Source organism: Rissa tridactyla, chromosome 8, assembly GCF_028500815.1.
Source record: "Rissa tridactyla isolate bRisTri1 chromosome 8, bRisTri1.patW.cur.20221130, whole genome shotgun sequence".
NCBI lineage: Eukaryota > Metazoa > Chordata > Aves > Charadriiformes > Laridae > Rissa > Rissa tridactyla.
This window is the reverse complement of record NC_071473.1, coordinates 37,336,914-37,345,443: the sequence shown is the minus strand read 5'-3', so window position 1 is coordinate 37,345,443 and position 8,530 is coordinate 37,336,914.

Below are 8,530 nucleotides of genomic sequence, written 5' to 3'. Positions count from 1 at the left end.
GCGTGTTATCCTCTCCTCTTAGTGAAAGACAAAAAAAAAAAAAAAAGAAAAAGAAACAAAAGGTTATATATCCAAGTTCAATAACTATTATCCCTATAGTAGCTGGGAGGCACTGCAGTAGTATTGTTGGAGACAGCTGACTTGGAGGTATGACTACTTGCAGTATGAGCAGATTGTAAGAACTTAATTGCTTTTCTCAGATTTTAGTATTGTTGCCCCAAGGAAAAACCTGAAGTAGCAACAGAAGCAAGCTACAAGTATATCATCACAGCCCAGACTGAGTAATTGTTCTGATTTACTGCTGGGCTGGGAGAGCCTAAAAATCAGGTTACTTAGTTGCCTAGACTAGGATATATGGTTCCTGATTTAAATTTCTACATTTGTTGCCTTTGGCCAAAGAACCTGGGAGTTTGAACCAGGAGCACATACAGTCACACACAGAGAGCTGCCACGCTGGGAACACACGGTGAAGACCTACCCATCCGGAAGGCGTTCATAGAGAGCATCTCTGTAATAATGGAGGAGAGGAGTAATGGAGAACCTAGGTGATGAGTGCTGGCTTTCCTCCTCAGTAAAAATCCAGCTCTAATAATAATCTTGTGAGGAGACACCGAAGGCTGGCAGCTCCCTTAGCGCTGGGAGTTGGGAAGGCATCCCCAGGTGGGCAGGACCTCACCAGCTAGGGCTCATCCCACCACCCCAGCCAGGGCAGGAGGGAGCCAAGGGCAGCCCCCAGCACCCACCTGGCACCTCCCTGGGCATGGGGACAGCCCAAAGCCGGGCTGGGACATCAGCCCACAGGTTGAGGCCACAACCAGGCAGGGCTATGGGGCACTAGAGACCAGCATCACCAGAGCATAGAGGCGTAGCCCTGGTCTGGGCTGAAACAGGGCCCTGGGCAGGGTGGAGAGAGGCCCCAGGTGAGGCCAGTTAGGGCTGATCAGGCCCATCAGTGCCTCCAGAGCCCTGGCAAGTCTCAATGTGTGTAACTGCTTCCAAAATAAAAGGGGAGAAAAAATCATCGTATTAATATCCCTGGTTTTCCTCCCTTTGCAGAGCTTGGAGTACAATTCACATTCATTTCACTCGTGAGAATTAGCATCTGTCCTCTATCAGGAGTGGAGAGGAAGGAACAGTTTACGAATTTTTGAATCAGTAACTTGTCCCTTCCACTCAAGCCCACAAATGATGTGATGTGCCGGTGACAACTCATGCCGTCAGATTCCACATTTACTGAATGCAGCAGGTGAAACTATGTAATTGAAGAATACTGTATGCACCTTTTCTGGACTCAGCTGTACTTTAATTCTAGCCTTACTACAATATTCCAAATAGTCTAGAACTTTACTTCCTACATGATATACAAGCTGATTTCGTTTTCAATTTTCAGCCACAGGGTATCAAACATACCAAAATAAGCAAGTTCTTCAAGAATTTTTTTCTACTCCTTTTACTACTCTTTCTCTGTAAATAAAGCTTCATAGAATGTCCTAGGGGTTAGAATTTGAGTCTACTTTCAAAGAGAAATTTTTTGGCATATCAAATGTCTGTAGACTTAAAAATGTGTTATTCTTGGCTACAATGCTGTCACAGCCGTCCCAGCAAAACAGAAGTTTATACTTGTTTTACTTTCTGTTTTGACTCTGCTGATTGGGAATAATTGTGAATAATATTGTGAACAGGCAGCAAATACACACTGTTAAAGGAATAACAGCATTCCAGCGTTGTCTAAAAGTTTTAGCTTGTATTCAACGTGCAGAAGATTAAAGAGTCTCCAGGAAAAAGTTTACTGTAATGACTTCTTTTTTATAACTTAAACTCCAGAAATGAAAGTTACAATACTACAATATTGATTCTTCTTCAAAAATTAATGTGGTGAGTACTTTAGATGTCATGCTTTCAGGATGTAATGTTACCAAAGTAAATGAAAATAAAAACTGTGGTTGTAGAAGCTAGCATAAAAAGTGGGGGTTTTTTTGAGGAATTTTGTAATTCTAAACACCTGATCATGCGTAAATTATGACAGAATTAATGCACATGATTAAATTTTGCTCTGACCGGCATTAGGTATGTGTCTTTGTCCATAATGACTATGCAAAGTTGAAAATTTTTGGAACACCCTTTGATTCCCTAATTCTGTCAACCAAAGCGGGATCCTTCAAAGTAGCTGCCAGCTGTTGCTGCGGGCTGCTCCCCGCTGCTCTTCGGAACACCCTCAGGCCTGTCTGTGGAGCACATGCTGCTCTCAGCAGCACGCAGCCCACTCTGGTGCCTTCAAGAAGGTTACACGTGTGTTTAAAGTTACATACACACTTAAGTGCTTGGTTGGATGGAGTCCAATACGGAGGCTCGCAGGTCCTTACTTCACATGCAAAAAAAATTGGTCCAAGAACAGACATGTACACAATTACAGGCTGACTTCTTAGCCTTGATTATGTTGAGATGTTGAGAACTTCCACAAGACGTGCTCCACGGTCTTGCTTCCAGAGAAACACTGAAATCAGTCCATATCCAATGGGCAATGTCAAAACACCAGCCAGCAACTTTCCCCACAAAACATCCTCAGGTCTCTGCACAAGCCCAGGCGGCCCAGATGTACTCGACTACTTCGAATTTACAGTAGTTTCGCTGCGGGGAATTTCAGAGGTACTGTGGGTAAGTTTAAAACTCGCTTGGATTACAGCATACAGTAGCAGGCATTTCACATCCAGCCTTTTCCCCTTCAATTTTCATTGTTTTAGGTTATCTATAGGCACCCAGGTGCCATTGTGCAGTAGCGCTGGACTTCTCATGACTGTGTGAGATGTATAGATGTCTCATACTTCCACTCCACAGGGAGAATTGAGTGCCAGTATTTCAAAAAGCACCTCTTTTAACTGCAATATATGGACCTAACCCGGGCAAAGCAATTTACAGAAACTTCTTTAAGCCACTTTAGTGTCTTTGTCTTGCTCTAATTTTGCCGCAGAAAATATTTGGGTCCCTAAAGTCCCCCTGCTGCACACATGAAGAAGCTGATGTTTTGGCCAAGCAGAGCATCAGGGCATTCCTGCTCTGCCTAAACCGACCGGGCGGTTGCAGCCCTGGCAGTCTCAGGCCGTACGCACAGTCATCCCCAGGTCTGCAGACCTGCTCCTCTGCCCACAGGAGGCTCAGCGTTTTCCCCGTGTGCTTCCCCCTGGCATTCCTTGTAGTCTTCCTGGGGCCTCTTTTCATTATTCAAAATGATTTCAGTGTGTATGATCAGAAAAAGGGTATTAAATGGCTCTGTTCTTTCACAGGCGGTTCTGGGAACTTAGCGATGGGGATGGGTTTGGTCCATTTTCCAGAACGTGCCTCTACCACGGAGAAATGCATAAAGAAAAGAGTATTTCATCTGGATAACCCAGAGTTTCCATTACAATCACATAACGTCTAATTATGTACTCCATAAATTTTCATATTTTGTTATGAAGCTCATAATAACAAAGTCTGATAAACACATTCTCTCCCCTGGCCACTACCAATTGGGTAGAAAAAATACTTATTTATGAAGCTTTATTAATAAAATGTGAATAATTCAAACAGCTTCTTCAGTGAAGAAACAGCAGTAGAGTATATTCTTATTTGCATATAAATGAAATGATGCTTTAGTGTCAGAGTGAAGAATTAAATAATATGAATTTTTACAGTGCAGTCCTGACAGCCTCATAAATATTATGGTCATAAGTTGCAGTTTCCTAAAAATCTCATTTTGTCTATTATTACAAAAATATGACCAAAGGGCCAAGTCCTGCTCATTTTACATGTGTGAGTATTCCCAAAGACAACACAATTATTCAGTAAGTGAGGTTACCAGATTCAGCCTTATGTCAGATAGGGGAGAAGAAGCACAGTGTTATCTACATATCTATTAGGAGAACAGAATCTCTTATTTAACTATGAGAAAAAACCTTGTGTGTTGGTAAAATATAGAGAACGACAAAGGCAATTGTAACGCTACATTTGAACAGACGCTCCAGGTAAGGACAACATACAACACAGGGAAAGGGAAAGCACTCAGCTAATACCCGTAAGATGCTGGTTTTCCCCTTAGTTACGTGGGTACCAGTTTGGCCCAGTATTACTGTTGGGCTGTAAGCAAGCCCAAAATATAAGAACACGTCAATGACTTTAAATAGATTGTTGCTGCTGAGGAAAGCTTTGATTTTGTCTGTTTTAATTTTGTCTAAAGGGTGAAGGTGTCTCTGAAGCACAGCCTCGGACCGGCTGTCTCGCTTTTGGCCTTTGGCTGGAGCCTCAACCATTTGCTGAGCCACCTTTGAGAAGCTGAGCCCTCAGCGCAGCCGTGGAGCGGGGAAGGTCTGGATGTGGGTAGTGAGCGCTGGGCTGGGTGAAGGGCTCTCTCCCCAGGGGCAAATAACGGCATGGACCAGGGACACTGGTTAAGAAACTCCTCTGAGAGACACTGAGCAGTCTCAGCAGCTGGGAGAAGACATGGGTGCCATCATCTCCCGGTTCCCTGACAGTGAGATTTTTCTGGACGCTGTGCTGTGAAAATGGGACAGGATAGTCACATACAGAAAGGGCACGCATGGAAAGGAAAGCTAAACCTGGGTGGCAGGAGGAAAAGAATTAGTTATAGAGGTTTTGGATGGTTTGTAAAGTATAGAAATTTATTTATGAATTCTAGAAAAGAGGGACTCTGGGAGGATATAGTCTGATCTCCTGTACATTACAGGCAACTGTATTTAACCCTGAACCGAGCCTGCTGTACTCAAACACAGCATAGCCTGTGTGTGGCTGCCCTGCCTTCTCCAGGAAGGCATCGAGTCTCAATCTGCAGACATCAAGAGCCAAGGAATCAACCACAGCCCTTCACTGTTTGTTCCCAGGATTATTTACTGTCAGCGGTTCTGAATTAGATACTGAAGACCACGCTATTTTAATATGCTTGATTGCAGCTACTTGGCATCATTTTCTTCTTATTTCACTTTTTGGTAGGTTCAAGTGGCCCATATATTCAGTATTTTTTCCTGTGCATATATGTATACACTGTTACCAACTCACTTTTCAATCTTTTTGATCCATTGGATAGGTTAAGATTTTTAGTTCTTCGATTACATGGCATTTTCTCTGACTCCAGGTCATTCTATAGCTCCTCTCTATACTCTCTTCATTTTTTCGGTATCCATCTTGCGACGTGAGCATCAGAACTGTGCACGCCATGCCTTAATCACACTCGGCAACTTGCATGCATGGGTAGAAGTTGCTGCCGTTAACATCCACACTCTGTCTGTAAGCCAAGGTCCGCATGAAGGTTTGCCTTTTTGCTACAGCGATCTCATCAGCTGACTCATCGGTCCTTTCCAAACTTCTCCGTTGTGCAGGAGAGCTTACGTTCCTTATTCTTAGCTATATGTCTTCTATTGATTTTATTAAAATATACTTTGTTTGAATGAGACACCGTTTAGAAAAGGTCAGTACTTCCTCTGCATCTTTGCCTGAGGTCATTTTTATACCTATTTTTAACTCCCTTTAAATAGGCTGTAGAGGCTGCTTTATTCCGGTATATTTTCTGACACCACAATAATTCTTGACATTTCAGATATAACCAATCAGAAAATACTGGCAGAGACGGTCACTGCCTCATCCGAGTGCATTATTCTGGGGCTGCGTAGCATCGGGACATGCTCATTTCCATGTGAGAGCAAAGCTGGCAATCTCAGCTTTCCTGCAAAACGGTTAAGGTATGGAAATGGAAAATGAGAAACAGAAAAAAAGGACTTTAGTCCCATGGTTTTCAAATCAATCTCTTCATGTTAGTGCAAGACTCATGAATCCTGAATGATTGAATTTGACAGTATTCCTCAAGGGCACAATAGCATGAAGAGATTTGTCTCAACCTGGTGCTAAAGAGAGAAAATTTTGCCATAGAATCATATTGCCCAACAAAAGGAGGAATTAAAAGTTGGAAAGCATGTGGCATTTAGGCTAATGAAGACTAAATAATACATTTAACAGTCTACGCTATCATTAAAATTGAATTTTGTATATATGTGTAAAGGGGTGTGTGTGTATATATATATATTTTTAATACCACCAGGGCAAAGGTGGTGCCTTTATTTGCTCATTTCTAAGTAGTTTCTGATTTCTGATTCTAAGTTTCTAATTTATGAGCAGATATTCTTGGCAGCAGGGGGATGTAAGGATCTCCTACCTCTGTGCTGGATATGTTCATCAAAATGTTCATCCTAGATCTTGCTTATCTTTTTTCCAAGGCTGGAGGACAGTACAAACACAGGGAGACTTCCGCTAGTTTAATTGACCTAGGAAGAGGTGAATAGATGTGCTCTAGTGTCAGCACGGATCCCTTCAGATCTGTCAGTGGATACAAAAAGTTGGATTCAGCTGCAGATTCTGGCAGCAGTGGACGCGATCGCACAGCAGTGTCTGGACCCTTTCTGGGCGAGCTCCCCGAGGTGGGCTTTGGCCTAAGGAACATTCTGCACAGGCCTGGCTTGTCATGTGGCTTCTCATCCTTCAGATCCAACCTGGAGATAAAGCCACAAGGGAAGGCAGTGCAGTGCTTTGGTTTGCAAAGCATTAGACCTGCTGCTTTGTCTGTCATATTCAGTTGATGGAATTTCTTCTCCTTCCTTCTGAGACGTTCCTACCTTGGGGCATTGTTAGAACTGGAAGCCCAGCGTTGAAGGAGCAGGTGGAGCCTCCTCTGCCCCAACAGTGAAGAAGGGATCTCTGCTTACCCAAGCCAAAAAAAAGAAGGAGAGTCTCATGCTGTAGCAAAGGCACAGAAGCTGTGCAGAAGCTGTCCTTTACCTATTCCACACTCATTCTGAATAAAGCAAAAATAAGTTAGAGACACTTTAGCAAGTACTGAGGAAATATAGTGGAAACAGCACACATAATTTGTCACTGTCCTGTGAAGATGCACGTGAAGAAGGACATTGATGAAGAGGTGACTTTTGAGATGATATTCGTGAGAGGAGAGTCACAGGCAATTTGACTGAACTTCCTTCTTAAACAGAGGAGAAGCAAGAAGGTAAAAAGCCTTTTTTAGAGAGATAAATGAAGGCGAGCAATGAAGGCGAGCAGCAAGGCTGGCATTTCTGGCAGACTAAAAAGAGTAGGACAATAAAATAAAAGACAATATTAGATTATATTACAAGCGCAGTTATGCTCGTGAGAACAAATAAATGTGAATTTGACATGATGGAGAACCAGAATCACTGGAAAGACAGCACGAGAGAGCACAACACGTTTGGATCAATAGGAAAGGAGGGAATGGAGAGGAACGAGTGATCAAGGTAGGTAAATGACCCGGGTCTAGGTGAAAATGATTTTAGGTGTTGGAACCAAGATCAGTTGAGATATTGCAAGGAAAGAAACCACAGCTGGAGAGGGTCTGGATCAGAAGATAGAATGAAATGTATTTCTCACTGTGTATGAATGCAACCGAAGTGATGAGGAGAGGGGGAGTATGGATATGACCGACAGGGAGACGCCAGTAATGGGAGCTGTGTAGCAGCGGTGATGATGGGGTGTTCCACAGGATGACAGCTCTAAGGCAGGGAGGCCACGGAGGTCGGCTGAAACCCTGACCTCGGCCAGGAGGCAGCAGAGCTAAATATGCAACCTGTAAGCCAACATCAGCTATTTTGCAAGTATTGATTTGAAAAAGTAATTCATGGTTCGTTACAGTGTTCAGAAATGACTGCAGGTAAGATTGTCCCAAGAGGTTAATTTAGAATGATGGTGTCTGTCATTAGCACTAGAAGCCTGCGCTCATGAATGTTTATGCCGCTCTTCCAACTTCTGCAAGGTTACGGGGATAAAAGAAAGAATAGACTTTGGCCTGCATTATTTTGTCATTATCCCTCATTTAATTCATGTTTGCTATAATCTGCTTTTAAATACTGTCACCTTTAACTGAAATTATTGAGAGTTAGCATACTTAGCAAAATCTCAAGCTGCTACACTGGCCTATTAGAGCTCTTGACAGAAAGCGCAAATTAGAACAACTGTTGGAAAGAACGCCACGCACCTCAAAACAAACCACCCCCAAAGTACCAAGGCAGCTCAGCAGCTCACTTCTGCACCCTCCTGAACTGTGTGATAGGAGACAACACAAGTTAGCTGAAGTGGTGGAACCTCTTTCTGCTTTTAACGTTTTTGTTAACCTAAGCAGAGCTTACTGTAAGGTAACAGCCAAGTGACAACGTTGCCTTGGGAACTCTGGCAACCCCAGGCTTAGTTGTTATTTACCAAGGGTCGCAGGCAGATATCTCTACATGAAGTACGCAATAAACAAGAGTATTATACTTCATATTCTAGTGAAGAGATCTATGCATTATCAAATGCAGGAGAGCTAGTCTTTAATAAGAGCAATTTTTAAAATCTTAAAATAATGACCAAAATGGATAAAAGACAGAAAGTGATAAATTCTTTTATTTACAAACATGCAACTGCATTGGCTTCAGTAAAATCCCACCACTTTTAAACAACAGCAAAACATAATTCCAATAAGTAG